Consider the following 18,412-nt stretch of genomic DNA (forward strand, 5'->3'; position numbering starts at 1 on the left):
CACCCCCAAAAAATCCTTGTACCCTAGGCTGCCTATTGGATAATCAGGTCCTGTTCATTGGTTAGTGCAATTTTATTACGCACTTTACTATATATTTTGCCTTACTCATGGTATAAATTTATTCTTAACAAATAAAAATGATCAGACAGTGCTCAATCAGATATCAGAGGAAGCTAGTCAAAAGGTTTTATTCTTATAGGCCCCAAAAATTATATATAATGTATGAATAAACATATAATAAATTTAGAAAATCAATATTGAAGATGCTTCACCAGTTAAAACGAAATCCTATTTTCTCAATTCAACTAAAAAAAACTTAAACGCACCGGGCCTGATTAATCTTCGAATGCAATGTAACTTGTACGTACATACATCTGTACACAAGCGGATATCAAGAAATGTTTCTATTTGAATATGTGTATAAATATGTTCTGGCGGTACGCTACTTGCCATATTTAGGCAGATTGAACACAGGGCAGATACGCACAACGCATACGTGCAATATAAAGTCCCATCAGAGCGCATGCAAAAAAGATTTTCATAAAAATAATTTATAACTATTAATACTATAATCATTAATAAAAATATACGTTAAGGAGAAAAATTCATATTTTTCCTTACATTAAATAAATAAACCAGGATGTTCTTAATGCATACTGTACATAAAATGAATTTTTTTTTAGTTTCTCTAGGAGTGTCATTTGCGTGCAGAAATGAATTGCATTCACTGGAGTAAACTCCGTTCTAGCCCATGCACAGAGCTATTTCACGCAAGATACAGCGCGCAAATGGACGTGCGTTCAAAGATTAATCAGGCCCATCTTGATCATAATGAACAACAATATCTAAATTAGTATATATATATATATATATATATATATATATATATATGCATTTCCATACTGCACATGCATACAAAATTGTGTCCATATAAATATTTGTGCGTATCGCAGTCATGCGGCCATTTAGGAGAGAGGTGTGTGTTCACGTAAGTGTAACACACCCCCACTGAAGATGCACCCTAATGAGACTTTGGCACATCTCCAGATACGCTTCTTAGGAGGTATATTGCTTGCGGACAGTGGAGGTCTGGTGTAATGGTATGTGATGATGATAATCACACCAGCAGCCGGTGGTACTCGTTACCACGGCACTCTCAACCCCGACAACGTTTAACCCAGCCTATAACCCCTACAGTAGCAAAATTACTACTGCGATTTTAAAGCGGCAATACCCGGACCCCAAGCCTTGGGGTCTGGGTACTGCCGCTTTAAAACCGCCATTTGCAGTCTGTCCATACTTAATGATGTCATTTAATGCTGTAGGTGTTTAACCCAATCGGAATGGAGACTGAACGTTGATTTGAAGCTCCGGAAAAACTGCATATCGGAAATATGGTAAGTAGTCATTTTACTACTGTAGGGGTTATAGACTTCGTTATTCCCCCGTAGGTTAAAACGTTGTCGGGGTTGACAATCTCGATTTTACGTACCCCTCCCCCAGCATCATCATCTAGCTACTTCTGATTGGCTGTTAGGGTATTGATCCCTCCAGTTGATAGTATGTCATTCATTAGATTTGCTGCTATATTTGGTGAAGTTGCAGCTGTCTTTCCAGATTACATATTTGTCATTTTCATTTAGACTAATTTAGGGAAAGAGATTCCTTTTGAATTAATAAAGTTAACGACATACGTGGGCAGGTTTGCATTTCATTACATTTTATATCGAAAATGCGACTTATGTATTTATTAATAACATTGTCAAAACACTCTTCTGCATATGGCACTTCATTGTATTACATTGTTTACTAATGGAGTAATGCGACTTTCTCGTTTACAACCAGCACTGTCAAGCCGTATCTCTATGCTATCATGGGGTGTAAGAGTAGGAATCTGTATGTCTAACTTATGACTGATGCAGATAGAGAGAGAAAATAGAAAAATAACTACTATTCTAGTGGAGCACTCCTGGGACACTAATTTTCTGTGGTGCTATAGTCATTATTATAAACGGGTCCTGATAACCAGAATGATGCCCACTCTGGACAAAGGTGTAGTATAAATAACATAAAGCTTTTATTGTATACAAAAAAAACCTTCAGTTTAAAAAGTAAAAAATAACTAAATAAGTGGGTCATTAGTGGATAGCATAGGCAAACCGAGGGGGGGTTTTCTAGTGTCTGGAAACCCCCTCCAAGCCTGGGGCACTGTATAATTGAGGTGGCTGGACCCTGCCCTCGCTTCACACAGCTCTGCTTGAAAAGGGAGAGCTGTGTGCACTTAACAGTAGTCCATGCAGCATTGCCCATGTATATTATGGGGATAGAAAGAGTTGGAGAGTAGCCAAGCACTGTCTACATATAGCCACGCCCCCATGCATGCTGGTCACGTCCACTGGCGGCGTGGTGTGGAAACCCCCCTCTACAAATCCTGCGTTTGCCCCTGGATAGATATTAAATATTGTTGATAATCCTTAAATAGTTTGCATGATATATAGGACCAGACTTTAATTAAACTCAGATTCCAAAGACTAGCTATATAGTTAGAATATTCATAATACTATATATCAAAGGTGAAATGATATTTTCACGTGTAAATTTCCCTTAAATATAAGGATTAATATAAGGTTATATCACCTCAAATATCTACATAAATTGTACGTCATCTGGTTTAGTATCTAGCAAGTACCTTAATTGCTAGAAAAATCAATAGATATTGCTGTGTCTCCTGTTATATGCTACTGATAGGGTCTGTATTTAAACACCCATGCACTGAAATATTTCCAGCATCACCATAACATTTGTTGTAAAAAAGCGTATTATACGCCAAAGGTCGCTTTTTATGTGAACTATATGGTTGAAGTGTTATTTTTTGAACTAATAATGTATTACTAAGATATTGTTGTTCATTATGTTATACTGCGATTATGTGAAGATTTTTTTTTGCAGATTAATTAAGGATGACAGAATTTATTTTCCATTGGGATAGTATATTTACAATAGATTTATTTTATTTTATTATGATATGTTTATTTATATGTCTGTTAGTCATTATGTCATTTTTAGGCATGCAAGGAAAGAACATTTTGACTCTGTCTGACTAGTCATACTCTTCATTCTAAAATCCATTTATTTGCTTGGGAATTTCCAGTATTTTAGCTATGAAAAAAATATTTTATAAAATGTAATTACCTCAGATTTCTGAGAGGTATATTTACTAAACTGTGGGTTTGAAAAAGTGGAGATGTTGCCTATAGCAACCAATCAGATTCTAGCTGTCATTTTGTACAATGTACTAATTGAATGAATCTGAATTTGATTGGTTGCCACATGCAGGTTGGAATCCTGCATGAAGTGAAACATCCAATAAGTGATATGATAGGTCATGACTTGATATTAAAAAGTCACTGGCATCCTGCATATAACAGAAATTCTGATAGAGATATCATAAGTCTTGATTTGAAATTAGATGTAAATTGCAGTTTTATGTTAGTTTAGTGTTGAGAGTAAAGTAACTTACAAATACAAAATGAGTGGTATCACTTACAATAAATCCATATGACTATAGCAGATCGTGAATGTGATGAGAAATCAGCTGAATCACTCTAGTTGGAACAATCGACGATAAGCAGCAATATTTCAATGCTGAGTTGATAAGCTTTAAGGATATAGGTGAGTTTGTTTAACAGTATCCGATTAGCTGTACTGTGAGGTCCCGTCTCACCCCAGATCAGGGCGAGCAAGGCTCCCTTAAGTCAACAGCAAATGTGAGAAAATCCTATGGTCAGCTGCACACTTTTGTGAACACCTCCTATATGAAATCACCGCCATGGTTCTCCCGTCTTAGTAAAGCTGATTTGAGTAGGGAGAAAATTAAAGATAAAACCTCCATATAAATGTCCACATGTAAAGTAAAAAACCCAAGATATCAAAAAGATGTACATGAGGTCCGACACTCACAATTCCTTATACCCCTTTCACACTGCTTAAAATACCATGCACATACCATGCTGCTTAGTGTGAAAGGGGGTCCCAGCATCTACCCGGGTTGGATGACACAGGAATTAGATCTGGGTCTTTTGGAGAGTTATTCCAGGGTCCGACCCGGGTAGCCTGAGCCTCCAGTGTGAACAGTGAGACCCGGGTTGAAAAACTTGGGTCTCACCGACACCCATTGAAAAGTTTAAAAAAAAAAAAAAAACCCATCACAAGAGGAGACAATCAGAGCTCCTCTTGTGATGTTGCAAAGGAGACCCGGGCAGACCCGTGTTCAGTGTGTACATGGTCTACCCGGGTATTTGGCAGGGTCCGATGATTTGTCTACTGGCAATATCCTAGGTTCATATAACCGGGATACCCAGGATATTGCCAGGGTGGTAATATGTAAGTAGTGTTATGCACTTTTTAGATTAAGCTGCATAAATCAATTAGAAATCAATAGAGGGGATCTGAATTCTCTCTTGAATTTGGGAAACGACATAAGTTTCCCATCTATAAATAATTATTACTGGTGGGGACACTATTGTTATGCCAGAAATACAGATCTATGTTCTGTACCAGAGTGGCCAGGGTAAATATAGGGAGATTAAGTGATGGCTGTGAAATTTCATCTGTAATAGTGACAAGCTTATGCCATGCTTACAATGTAGATGTAGTGGTTTTAGAAGTATTCCGTATGGGGTGTCTTTAGGAGGTAACCATATTAAGTATTTTATAGAATAAGAACCATTTATATTGTCCTCCAGAATAACACATGGCTTTATAGAGTTGTCTGCATGCCAATCTTTCAGATGATCTTACATGCAAGCCAACTGATGGTATTACAGGCGAGGGAATGCTAGCCCACCTTCTGATTTGGAGAGGGACATACGATCTCTGGCTAACCTAGATATTTTGCTTTTCCGTGTAAAGACTTTCATCACAGAATATAATTTATTACTTAGTTTAGCCAGCAGTAGCTGTGGAATAGTCCTAAACAAATTTAGTGCTTTAGGTAGCAACTTCATCTTTATGTCTGTTTTACGACTTATCCACAAGACCTCAACGTTCATCCGATCTTTGGTAAGATTGGTTAATTTGCCTAATAGAGGTAAGTAATTATACGCTATTATTTCATCCTCCTTAGCAGGGATTTTAATGCTCATGTAGCTCAGAGATTTCTCTTGAATTTTTACATTTATTTTAGAGTTCTCTAAGTAGCCCTGGTGGTACATTGACTAACAGTGCCTCTGTTTTGGTTGTGTTAAGTCTAATAGAAGCAGACTGCTCAGTAACCTACAAGAATTGAGTGAAGAGTTGGTAATGAGGTCTTACAACTGCACTAAAATGATTTATCAGCTCACATTTTTTGATAAATTGCTTTTCACCCTTGCTGTTGGTGCCTCCTTTATATAAAAAGATTCTTTACCTAGATTCTATGATGGTGTTATTAAGTTTGATTGCAGAACTCACTATTTTGTAAAGTATGGCACTTGTTTGTCTCTCTTACCCATAATGCCTTCTCCTACAGCCCTCATATCAGACCTAGTCAAGTGTTGTAATCCTTTCAAAGTACTGAACTAGTGGTAAGGGATGAGTATGACATAATTGGGGGAATGGCCAGAGTCCAATGGACCAAATAAAGTAGAGGACTTAGGATAAGGCATGTTCCATCAAACAAAATTCAACATATGTGTGGTTCTACACTAAACACAGTGTCAGGAGACGTCCCTATGCTCCTTTGTCTGCACAGGGACGGGCGCCCTCTCTACAGGAAGTTGCGTCCGGCGGGTCCTACTGCGCATGTGCATCCCACGCTATTCTGACAGCCGCAGGTGGTGGCAGATGCCCCCACCGCCGGCATTTCTCATTCTTCTGCTCCTATTTAAGGAATACTCTGGCACACAGTTAAGCAAAAGCAAATACAAAAGATCTTTTGTATTTCTATCTTTTCATTCACTTAAAGGTGATATTTTAAGTGATGAATAAATACAGTCATTGACATGTAATTATGTAGTGGTAGAAAAGTTTTTGGGGAGCCTTATTTCATTATTTAAAGAATATATAAACAATGTCTGTGTATTCTTTTCTTATTTTTTCTACACATTTGTTATACTGGAGGTGGGTCTTACAGAACTTTCATCAGATCCCCTGGGGAAAATTGCCACTCTAACGGTCCCAATCTTTATCATTGCCCTGGCCCATCTGTGTAGAGCTAGTAGTCTTTGGTAGGGATCTCTCTTGTTTACCACAATGACAGGGGGACCCACTTTGCAGGTGTCCATGATAGCAATGTCAACAGGCAAAGCCATGCTTGTTGTCCCTTGTTTTAGGAGAAATCAGCTAAGACAGTTCCTGGTGAGATCACATGTCAATATGGAAGCCCTGTGGTTCCTCTATATTGCACAAACAAGATTTGCATATGCTAAACAGTTCATTGTTTGTTGGCTAGATCCACCAATTTGGCTTTGTCAGGGATAGCTGCAGTGGGGATATGAAGGTGTTTTGTGGGAGCCTAGTCACCTCATGTCTCAAAATGACAGTTTTGAACTGTAACCTGTCAGATGTGACTTTTAAGATAAAACTTAAAGGGACTAATCCAGATCCCACTTGAGACAGTCAGTAAACTAATGTTATATGTATCTTAGGGGTACATTATTCAAGCTGGGTTTGAAAAAGTGGAGATGTTGCCTATAGCAACCAATCAGATTCTAGCTGTCATTTTGTAGAATGTACTAAATAAATAACTAGAATCTGATTGGTTGCTATAGGCAACTTCTCCACTTTTTCAAACCCGCAGCTTGATAAATTTACCTCTTAGAGTAAAGTGGAGGTTATTACAGCTTTGAACATGCTGTTGAAATCATTATATATGATACTAAAGGGATGAACAAGCCCTGTCACATATTAATGAACAACAACCTATGTGACAATCACTATACCTCTAATATACATCCAGAGACCATACAGCTCTGACCATAGACTGTTCTGGGCCTGTAAGAATTTGCTCCTACACTTTTTGTCTATTCTTTTGAAACGAAAAAACATTTAGCCTTCGCTCCAGCGTGCTCACAGAGGTAAATGTTTGGCAACTGTACAAAGCTTGTGTGTGTTTTTGTAAGGTAATAGAGAAAAACATATGCGATTGTATGGGGGCGAATGGGTTAATAGCTGAGCCCTTAATTCATTTGTGAAATTGGAATGTCTTTGCAATTAGTAATTGCTTCAATATCAAGAAGCTTTTATTCATTTCATGGTAGCTCACAGGCCTCCAGAGTTTTGCCCTTGGGCTCCATGGAGACTCGTCCTTAACAAAGCCCAAGAGACGCAAATCAGTCCAGAAATGTTAAACCTCGATTTATTTATGTGTATGCTGGTTGCAGACAGCGGCCAGGATAAACTGAAAAACAACAATCTTAGGATAAAGATCTTATAAAGGTGGTCCCATGTTAGCCATAAGATAGATGTGAAGCTACCACACTTTTTAAATGTAAAAAAAGAAAAACCCTTGAAAAAAAAAAGTGATACCTTCATTAGATAACTTTATAGGAACTGATGCACGATGGGCCCTTTTCTTGGCAGATTACATATTGCACAATATAGAATATATACCATATCAATTGCAAACAAACAAGCATGGAAGAAATACAGACAAGGGGCTTCATTTAGAGTCAGACGCAATGTGCGTCTAAGACTTACATGAAAGAGTAGGAGTGGGAGTGTGCCGCAGCTTGGTAGGGTACTGCGAGTGCCCTGCAACGAGTGTTCCCTCTAAGCTGAGCAATCTGGAAATGATAGAGTTAAACCTGTATCTTACTAGGAAACATCCTGCAGATTGTGAATGCAAACCTTTCGGGTGGAGCCCTCATTAGAGTGACCTTTTAACTCTTTCCATTCCAGATTGCTCAGCTTAAAGGGAACACAGCATGCAACCCCAGGTGTGTCCCACTCGTGATATCCTACCAAGCTGCAACCAGTTCTCACAGCTAGCTAACTACTTGCACCACCTAATTCCTGCTGCACTTTTTCAGTCTTGTTTTGACCTTTGTTCCGCCTGCGTCTTGATCCGACTAGGGTAGTTTTTGCGGGTAGACGCCCATAGTATCTGAATTATTTATGGTGACATCTACATAACTCTGTGTTCCACCCTTTCCCTCGTACTGAGACGCAAGCTGTCGTAGTGTACACTGCGTCTGAAAAGCAGATGGAACTGCAGGGAACTGTTGCTTCCTGCGCATGCCCCATCAGTGGAAATGTGTAGGATGCGCCTGAAATGGACTTTGCGTCCGACTCTAAATGAAGCCCAAAGTGTAGATCCCAAATATAAAGATTCAGTAATAGTTTTTCTTGAACAAACCAAAAAATCAATTAATATTTTTTCTTGAATATGTTTTCCTTTAAGCTAATGGGCATTGCATTATAATTGCACAAATGTGTAGTTTCCTCCTAGAAATCATGGAATTTTCAAAGCATTAACAATGCATCATTTTTAGAACACAATACATTTAAAGCAAAGTGTGCTATTTTTTAAATAAAGTTAAAGGAAACCCAACACACACTTTTTATGTAACCATTTGCGAGCACTTCTTATACATCCACACAGGCAATGCTTTGCTCTTTTTTCCATAAGTATTCACCTTTTTGGTAAGTTACACCTAAACAAATCCAATCAATCATCTTCAGAGGTCACAATATTAAATTATTGAAGTCCACCTGTGTTCAATAAATTACTTTAAATTGATTTCAAACTATATACACTTGTTTCTGAGAGGTATTGCAGTTAGGTTAGTGCATTTCCGAGCAAAAGCTTCATCAGGATGATCAAAAAATATTGAAAGCAAATCTGAGAAAAGGTTATATAAAGGTACAAACCAAGAAAAGACCATAAGGAGATATCAGAGACCTTTAATATGCCATAAAGCACTGAAGTATCCATCATTAAGAAATAGAATATGGCACAAGTGTATTTTGTCTAGAACAGGTCGTCCTCCAAAATTGAGCAACCCTGTTGATAAGGGCGTTTGTTAGAGAGGCCCCTAAAAGGCTTATGACTGATAGTCTTCCATAGCAGAAATGGAAGAAACTGTCCATGGGACAAAAGTCTACGCACTCCACTAATATGTGCTTTATGGACATCTGGCAAAAAGAAGACAATTGTTGAAGAAAATGTTCATGACATCTTGCCTAGAGTGTGCCAGAGTAGGAGACTCTACCCCACAAACCACGTGGAGGAATAGTCTACGGTCAGATAAGACTAGCATTGAACTCAACTGTAGGCGCTATGTTTGACATAAGAACATAATCCCAAGAACAATATCCCTGCCGTGGTGGTGGGAAAATAATACTTTGTAAGCTTGTAAAATCCGAGAGCATAATTGATGGAGCAAGATATAGACAAATCTAGGAATAAAACCAGTTGCAGTTAAGTCAATAAACAACCTAAGACTTGGGAGAAGATTTATATTCCAGCAGGACCATTACTCAAAACATATAGTAAAATGAAAATTCTAGTAGCTAAAATGCAAAAACAATCAATATCCTGGACTGACCCAGTCAAAGGCCAGACCTCAAGCCCATCAAAAAATCTGTGCAATAACTTGTACATTTTTGTTCTCCAACTGTCCCCATAAACCATAGTGGATCTCAAGCAATATTGCAAAGGCGAACGGTCAAAAATTGAAGTTTCCAGATTTGCTGGTAGAAACTCACCCAAATAGACTCACAGCTGTAATTGCTGTAAATGTGCTTCTATTGACCATTAATGGAGTGATTATTTAGGATTACAATGAATGTTTTTTTATTTCACCAAAGATTAGATTGCGTTCATCACTGCTAAGAATACCCTAATAAATCAAGTTTCAATACATGGTATAAGAAAACACAATGGGAATTGGGGGTAAATTTATAGCTACTGTATTGTGTTACATAATGTATTGTTAAAAAACAAATAAACATGGTAACAGAAGTTGTACATAAAAACATATAGGATACCTTACAAACTGGAAAAGATATGAAGACACGGTACATAGTTTTTTTCTACTGTATGAATATACAGGTGCCCACTACCATTTAGTTTCTGCTTTTGAAATTTTCATATTGCGAAGAATCATACAATTATTTGTTGAAGCCAAACTCCCAACAGGAAACCAGGACACTCATGTAAACATTGCTCAGCCAATAAAAGTGACTTTTTACTACCTTTAGGTGAGCAGATGCAATAATGTAGATACTGTATGCTAAGAGCCAGGGAGCAAGGAGAAAACCTCAGCACTGCTGTCCCTAAAATTCTGCTACCTTCACGTGCCTCATTGTAAGAATGGTCCTGAGTATTTAAGGTCCAGTAAGGCGATTTCAGGCACCCATGTCCCATCAATCCCAAAGATTTTACTGTATGGGTTATTTATGTTTGTATAGTTTTAATATCAAAATGAAGGTGCTTATATTAATGTTTAATTAAAATTTAAGGTCTAACACCACCGAAAACAAAAAAAAATAGTTTTGTTTGGAGTTGGAAGAGATAAAACAAAAAATATATGCTTTCTTACATTCCAGGTAGTGCGTAGTATCTTTGGTTATGTGTAAGGAAGTTCACTCACCCCCGTGTTTTGGTTTTGGTTTTGGATCTGTATTAACTTCGCGTTTTGGTTTTGGTTTTGATTTTGTCAAAATTGCCCTTGTGTTTTAGTTTTGGTTTTGGATCTGTATTTTTAAAAATGAAAATAAAAAAAATCCTAAAAAATGCTAGATCACATAATTTGGCTGTTTTTTTTTATTCCTACATTATTATTATCCTCAATAACATTAATTTGCAGTCAATTCTTGTCAAGTGACAAGAACACTGCTACCCCTGCTTCTGTATGATCAATGGCACTGAGCAATGGCACTGGAGACTAAAGAGTGACAAAAACACTGCTACCCCTGTTTCTGTGTGTGCAATGGCACTGGATCTGATGGGGAGGGAGGTATTTATGAAATCCAAAACCCACGAGATCTGATGATGCAACAATGACAAATAAAGAAGTGGAAGTTGCTCAATCAATTTATAGGCTATAGCAGGTGCTTGAAAGGGTGGGGTTATCCTGAAAGGAACAAACACACAGAGAGAGATCCCCCAGCACACTGCTATAGCCAGCAACAGATCTGCTATTTCTACTGTAGAGAAAAATGCAAAAGTCTTACTTGCACACATTTGCAAATGTATGTTAAAGCCACCCGCCACTCCACGGCGCTTTTGCTAATAGGGTGGTGCTACTCTAAACAATAGGAGTCCCATATATTTGGGCCATACATATGTGTTTTTAAATTGAGAGCTAACTTACCAAAGTTACCAAACAATGACGTTTTGCCTCAATTCAGATCCGAGGAAGCGGGAAAGTACCACGCCAGCTCGGCTCGGTACTTGGATTGGTGATGTTCGTGGGGGTTCGGTTTTCAGAAAACCGAGCCTGAGCATCTCTAGTTGTGTGTCATGGTTTGTACCACATATGCCAAAAGCCAAAGATTAGTAACCCCAGATCAGAAGCAAGACAGACTACCATGATCCGAATACTATCCAACACTTTTGCTATGTGATTGAAATTGTCCAGTGGTTTATTTGAAAACATATAATAAATGGGCAGCACGATGGCTTAGTGATTAGCACTTCTGCCTTACAGCACTGGGGTCATGAGATCAATTTCCGACCATGGCCTTATCTGTGATGAGTTTGTATGTTCTTCCCGTGTCTGCGTGGGTTTCCTCCGGGTGCTCCGGTTTCTTCCCACACACCAAATACATACTGGTAGGTTAATTGACTGCTAACAAATTGACCCTAGTCTGTGTGTCTGTGTGTTAGGGAATTTAGACTGTAAGCCCCAATGGGGCCGGGACTGATGTGAGTGAGTTCTCTGTACAGCGCTGCGGAATTAGTGGCGCTATATAAATAAATGGTAATAATAATAATTATAATACCTGGCAATGCACTCACTGTATAAGATTACAAGTGGATACCATCATTAGATTGTGTGAGATTGCGTCATTGAGATCCTCGTCACAGCCCTGAAGTGCCCACTGAGATCTTTCACCCCATTTGTTTCGGGAAGGAAGGCTTCACAAATATAATCGTAAATATTATAAATGGATCTATTAGGAGCCTATCATCTTTTAACAGAAATGTTTGTTTAACGGACTTCATTATAACCCATTGGAGTAAGTAGATTAAGCTTTAGTTCAAGGCATTTAACTTTGAAATGTATGCTGTTGATTAGAATAACAGGCATCGGGAGAATTTAGTGCTTGTCATCGTGTTGATGCATCGTACATTACATGAATATTTTACCCAGACAATGATCATTTGTGACACACATAGCTGTTATGTTACCAAGTCTTTGACAATGTCACTAATCCTCTTCATAGAGCTCTCCCCATATGTTAATTTTTCATATTGTCTTTCCCACTCTGCACAGCATTTTCTTTGTGTTGAACACATCACGATTAATTTCTCAAAGACGAAATAAGAATATTATTGGAAACAACAAGCAAGTTTTGTCATTGTTTTACTTGTTATCCGGAACAACTGCAGATTTCTCTGTTGTGAACAAAATATAAACCAAACCGCACACTTGAAAAGCTATTTGTCTTTTCCGCCGTATTTCATCTTATCAAAATCCTATTGTTCTGTCTTCACAGACAATGAAATATAACGTTTTTTTTTTTATAAGGAGCTCAAAACACAATAAAACAAGTATTCTTGTGGGTTTTAGATATCTAACTTGGATGGGAGAAAAAGACAGAGCTGTTTTGTTCTGATGGAAAATTTGTTTATAATGCAGGAAGATTAATAACTTCCATTCCATTATTTTTTAGTTCTTTTTATGTGAAATGCTTGATTAATGTCTTTTCTTTCATTTTAGTAATAGTTTTACGCTGCTAATTTTTACTAAAAGTAAAACTGTCTTCTTCTGCTGATATTATTCTCCAATTTCCCTATCCTTTCATTTTATGTAGATAATGCACTATGTGGCTTATTTAATAATATGGTGATAGTGGCACAGATGCAATGATGTGCTGTAACTGGGTTATATTTAGATATCAACAAAGAATGACAAATACAGTGTGAATCACAATATCTTTGTTTGCTTCTAATAAAGGGACTCAACTCCTATTGTATTTCTAGTTTTTCTAGCATGGATATTCTATTAATGATGGGGTTATACCTAGTTTCAATGATGGTGCTATCAACTATTTGTTCGCCATCGGCATTAGGGTCATGGTTGTCAAAGGACAGATCTCCTTTTTCCACCCAAAGGGTCTGATTCATTAAGTCACGCATGCTTAGCGCAACGTCCGTTTGTTTTCAAAGGCACGTAAGCTGGCTTGATGTACTCCCGGATTCAACAAGGAATGGATCTAAAGATAGGTGTGCTGATGACTTTGCATATAAGTCTGCTGTGCTTCACTACACAACATACTGCAGGATATATCTAATGCCACAAAATATAGATTAATGTCACCAGTTAATAATAAAGGCATAAATGATAAAACAGAAAAAAAATGTTGTTTTTTTCTTCATTTTTTTCCCATGAAATATATTTATTAGGATGTTCTTAATGTCTACTCAGCATAAAATACATTTCTACAGTTGCTCTTGTTTGCAGACATGTTATAGCATGTATACTACTGAACAGGACTTAGACTAGCTCTGTAGCTGGAGCAAGAGATATGGAAAAAAAAAACAAGTAATTTTGCAATGTATAGACATACCTGGACAGTGGGCAGCACGGTGGCTTAGTGGTTAGCACCTCTGGCTCACAGCACTGGGGTCATGAGTTCGATTCCCAGCCATGGCCTTTTCTGTGTGGCGTTTGTATGTTCTCCCCGTGTTTGCCTGGGTTTTTTCCAGGTGCTCTGGTTTCCTCCCACACTCCAAAAACATACTAGTAGGTTAATTGGCTGCTATTAAATTGACCTTAGTCTCTCTCCGTGTATGTTAGGGATTTAGACTGTAAGTTCCAATGGGGCAGGGACTGATGTGAGTGAGTTCACAGAGTACAGCGCTGTGGAATTAGTGGCGCTATATAAATAAATGGATAATGATGATATGTACACTTGAGTTTGGCAGCCCTTTCTGTAATTTGATTACAGCAAATTACCCCTTCCCTTCCCTGTTCACTCCCCGAATTTGCTGGCTGTAGTAAGTGTCCTTTGCGCTTGAAAACAGAGCAGACAGGGCTGCATTTACTGGAGTATGTTCTGGTACTGAGAGTGATTTTGTGTACAATACACTAAAAATAGGCAGATACGTGCCTTAATGAATCAGGCTCAAAACAGGACAATTTGGAATTGTTTCAGAGACTTGAGAATACTGAGGTCCCACAAGTGTACTTTTTCATAAATAGCAGTTGTGTTTAAGCGGAACAAACTCCTGAATGAAAGGTCAGCTATAAAATAAAGCAGAAAACAAACACTAATAAAGTGCACAAAAGCATAAAAAGAAATGTTTATAGCCCCTTTTTTACCCATGTATTTGTTTTACATGCTTGCCACACTTACACTTCTCTTGCTCAGGTTCTCTGCACTATAGTTGAATGTCACAGTTGTAAACCCGGGATCAGTAGGTTAGAGGGTGGAAAGGGGCCTGACACATGCAATTTGGAAAACCAATTCAGTTGTCAACGACACAGATGTAAGGTGCAGAGATGTGTCCATTATCTCAACTTGGTAAAAGCTGTAAGTTTTCCTTGCTCTGCTTTGCCCTGCATTTTAGTAAGTACTCTGACCAATACATCTATCACCTGCTCATGTAAGCATTTGTGTCATTGTACAAAACTGTCAATAAAAAGACAATAGAAGAAAACTTAACGAAGGATGTCAGTTTAAATTTTTGAACCAGGGGAAACTTGAAAAGTCAGATCAGTTTCCTCTATTTCAGCACTAATCTATTCAGGGGCTCATGTAGAGTTGGACGCAAACTGCGCTTTCATCCTATAATACGCTGTTTCATGCTTTTCCCACAAAGCAGTAGTTTACGTTTGCAGCCTTTTGTAGACTGAGTCGCATCTTGCACTTAAGGCAGCTTGCGGACCCTTACGATCGAAGAGGCGGAATGGGGGAGGGAGAGCATGTTGGAGCATGAGACGCAGATGCATAAACTTGAGGGTGCTCAATCACTGGTGTAAGTTCCTAACTGATAGTGATGACATCAATTTAGATGCATCTGGCTCAACATACCCTGTAAGATGTGTCTTTTTCTGAGTTGCAGTTCTGTCTGCATTTTAGATGAAAATTGCATCCAACTCTACTTGAGGCCCTCAGTGTCCCCGCACCCTAATAATGCTTTAGAAGTCAGCTAATTTTTAGATCCAGATTACATGAAACGACTCATGATGTTTGGCAATGTAGAGTTTATTTGGTTTCAACTTTACTTTTACCCGGCTTCTTCTCTCATAAGGGTTGTCCTAAAGACAAAAGCATGTGACACATAACAGACTGACACTTCATTATTTAGACAGAGCTCAGTATGCCAAATGATTTCCATACCTGTCCTGGGAGCCCCGGCTGCAACCAGGGGCGGATCTAGAAAACTACTGTACCCGGGGCGATTTAGGTGGGGGCGATTTAGGCCCCACCCCTTTCTAACATCTTAGGCTGCCGACGGCTGCACACTATGTGCAGGTCCGTCCAGCCGTGACAGGCAGGGACAGTGTGCTGCCCGGCTGCTCTGATTGTGTTTTAAACACTAGTGTCTGCTAGGGGGGGTAGAGGGGGCACTGTTCTCCCTGAGGTGCGGGGCCACTCAGCTTCTACATCCCTGTCCATGCTTCTTGACTCTCCAAGCACTGAGAAGAAGCAGCGTCCTCACCTCTGTATGGAGAGTTAATGTGCTGATGTCCAATACTATATATCTGTTTTGTACCATTAAGAGGAAGCAATTAATCAATGCTGATGTGGTGATGAGATAAGTCTTTGAGCTGGCAGTGTCTACAGATAATCAGTGTGAGTCAGTCAGTCATTGGGACCTGATGTTATTACAGTTCAAACACCCTAGGTTGTTAGTGTGTGTCAAACACTTGTAGATATTGTTGCATATATGTATTTATGATGTGTATGCTATGTCTTTCCTGTAGCAGGGAGAGGAAATAATTTATCATCCACTCAAGCTGAGTTCAGAATAATCTAAAATAATTCTTTTTTGAACATCCGCACAGAACAAGTCATCTCTAATGTGGAATGTGAAATGACTCTATCCCACTCATTCGTCAAGGAAATAATATTCATCCCTTTACTTATTGATCATATATCGAATGAGTGTTATAGATGGTGCACCCCAAGAGCACGTTATATTGGGACACATTTGAAAGAAATAAGGGCACTCTACAATTCACAAAAATAGTGTCAATTAAAAATATTCCATATTTTATTAATAACTAAAAGAAGATTTTGTAGTATTCCACATCAGTCTTTTAAATGCTTAATTTAATTCTTTGGGGCAGAGTCAACTGGCCATGATGTTCCTGAGAGCATCGCGGCCATGCTTTTTTACCGTTTGTACGCTAAAACGTAACGCTTACTTTTGCTTGCACCCCTAGGGGGCGCAAACAAAAGTGAGTGATACTTTCTCTAAAAAAATGGCTTGGGTGTAACTGTTCAGCCTTGGAAATCCAATCCATGAAGCTCCCATTGAGAAGTTCTTATGCTAGCGTTGCTTCCTGACGTAGTTTGGAACTTGGTAGTGAGTGTTGCAGCTGAGAACAGATGATTTTTAACCAATACAGGGCTGAGTCCATAGGGCGCATAACTGTCGATATTGAATGTGTCGTATGGAAATTCACTCTGCTCATGCCCAGAACCGGGACATACGGCCATGAACAAAGCCAAGTCCGCTGTGTATGCGGAGGCAAAGGACATATACTACAGTCTATGATTTTGGAGAGTGAAAATCACAATGCCCTCAGTGTGCGTGCCTTAATGACTCAGGCCCTACATAAACAGCACACACATTTAATAAAGAGTCATGATCAAACCTTAAAATAACATTAATAGCCCCACAACATTAAAAAAAAAAACAGCAGCCCGACAGAACAGTTATCCCTCATCAACGGTCCGGGCATTATTTTAGGCCTCCCCCAACACACTTACCACACTTACCTTGGGAGGTCGCCCAGAAAATAGTTTGACATTCTTGGCAGCTGCCTTCTTTTGATTAATTTTTTAATATATCAATGTGACAAAAGTTTTTTTTAGGAAATGCCTCAGAGCCCCAAGACAGCAAGGTGCGCTATCCTACTGGGAAAACTTCAGATATTGCCTATGGCCAGATGCCAAAGAATATCATTGTTCAGGGTATAGGAAGCAGGGGACACTAATAGCCTGCAAAATGGTGAGTCTTACAGGCCACAGTCAAAGTACTGATTATCCAATCAGCTCCAGTCAACTGCCTAGCTGAGACCTAGCGCTCATGCCAGGAAGAAAATGAGTTGAAGCTGTGCCCCAGAAATTGTTGTACCATAGACAGTTGCCTTCGCTACCTCTCAGTGGTCCTGTTCCTGTCCTGTGTACCTTGGTTATGCTCTGCACTCCAGTAATGTCCATGAGATATCTGTCTGTGAGTATATGGTGTCTGCTGCAATTAGACAAGGTAATGTGGAACTGTATTGTACCAAAGGTTTTCTTTATTTGTGTAGCACTTTGTCAGTAGCTTTACTGTCATATTTGAAATAATGTTATTTCTCGTATTGGTCTATTTCTGGAAGTAAGCGTATATAAAATAGTTAACTTGTCATCTTTCAACTTCCTGCATGCACTGATCTGTGCCGCTCTTCTTTCCCCCTCAACTTTTTGTTAATGATTTTTATAGTTAAGCGACCTGAACATCAGATCTTCACAGGGTACGAGGAATAAGCGCCAGCAGTAAAATATGTTAGAAACTTCATTTTGAAGATGTTTCTCTTTGCTTTCTGCTCTCGATCATATGTATGTGCTGTTTGATGTAGCAATATCATTGAAGTGTCAAAAGAATTGATATGACACTTTTCAAATAGTTTGCATGAAAAACATTTGCAAGAAGTCTCTTTGGAGGAGGGGTGGGGTTAAAGAACTCTCATTTTAAGGCAAGAAAGGAACTTTAAACAATTATATGAATAGTAATTAGTTTTATGTACTAATCTGTTTGACAGCCAGCTGGGAAAAAGAAAAAAGGATTTTTTGTATTTAATTTTTCTCTACTTAAAAAGAAAAAAATAGTTGGACCTTTTAAATGTAGTTTTATAGTGCCCTGTTCTGTGCCCGTTTTAACATCCGCTCTTTCCATTTATTTGCTTTTCATGGCATTTTTCCGCTTATTTTACAGAATAAATCCTTAAATTTCAAGGCAGAATACTCTCACCAATTTCTTTAATATAGTAGGGCAGCACTGTGGCTTAGTGGTTAACACTTCTGACCCACAGCACTGGGGTCA

This window comes from Mixophyes fleayi, chromosome 3 (genome assembly GCF_038048845.1).
Source record: "Mixophyes fleayi isolate aMixFle1 chromosome 3, aMixFle1.hap1, whole genome shotgun sequence".
Taxonomy (NCBI): domain Eukaryota; kingdom Metazoa; phylum Chordata; class Amphibia; order Anura; family Limnodynastidae; genus Mixophyes; species Mixophyes fleayi.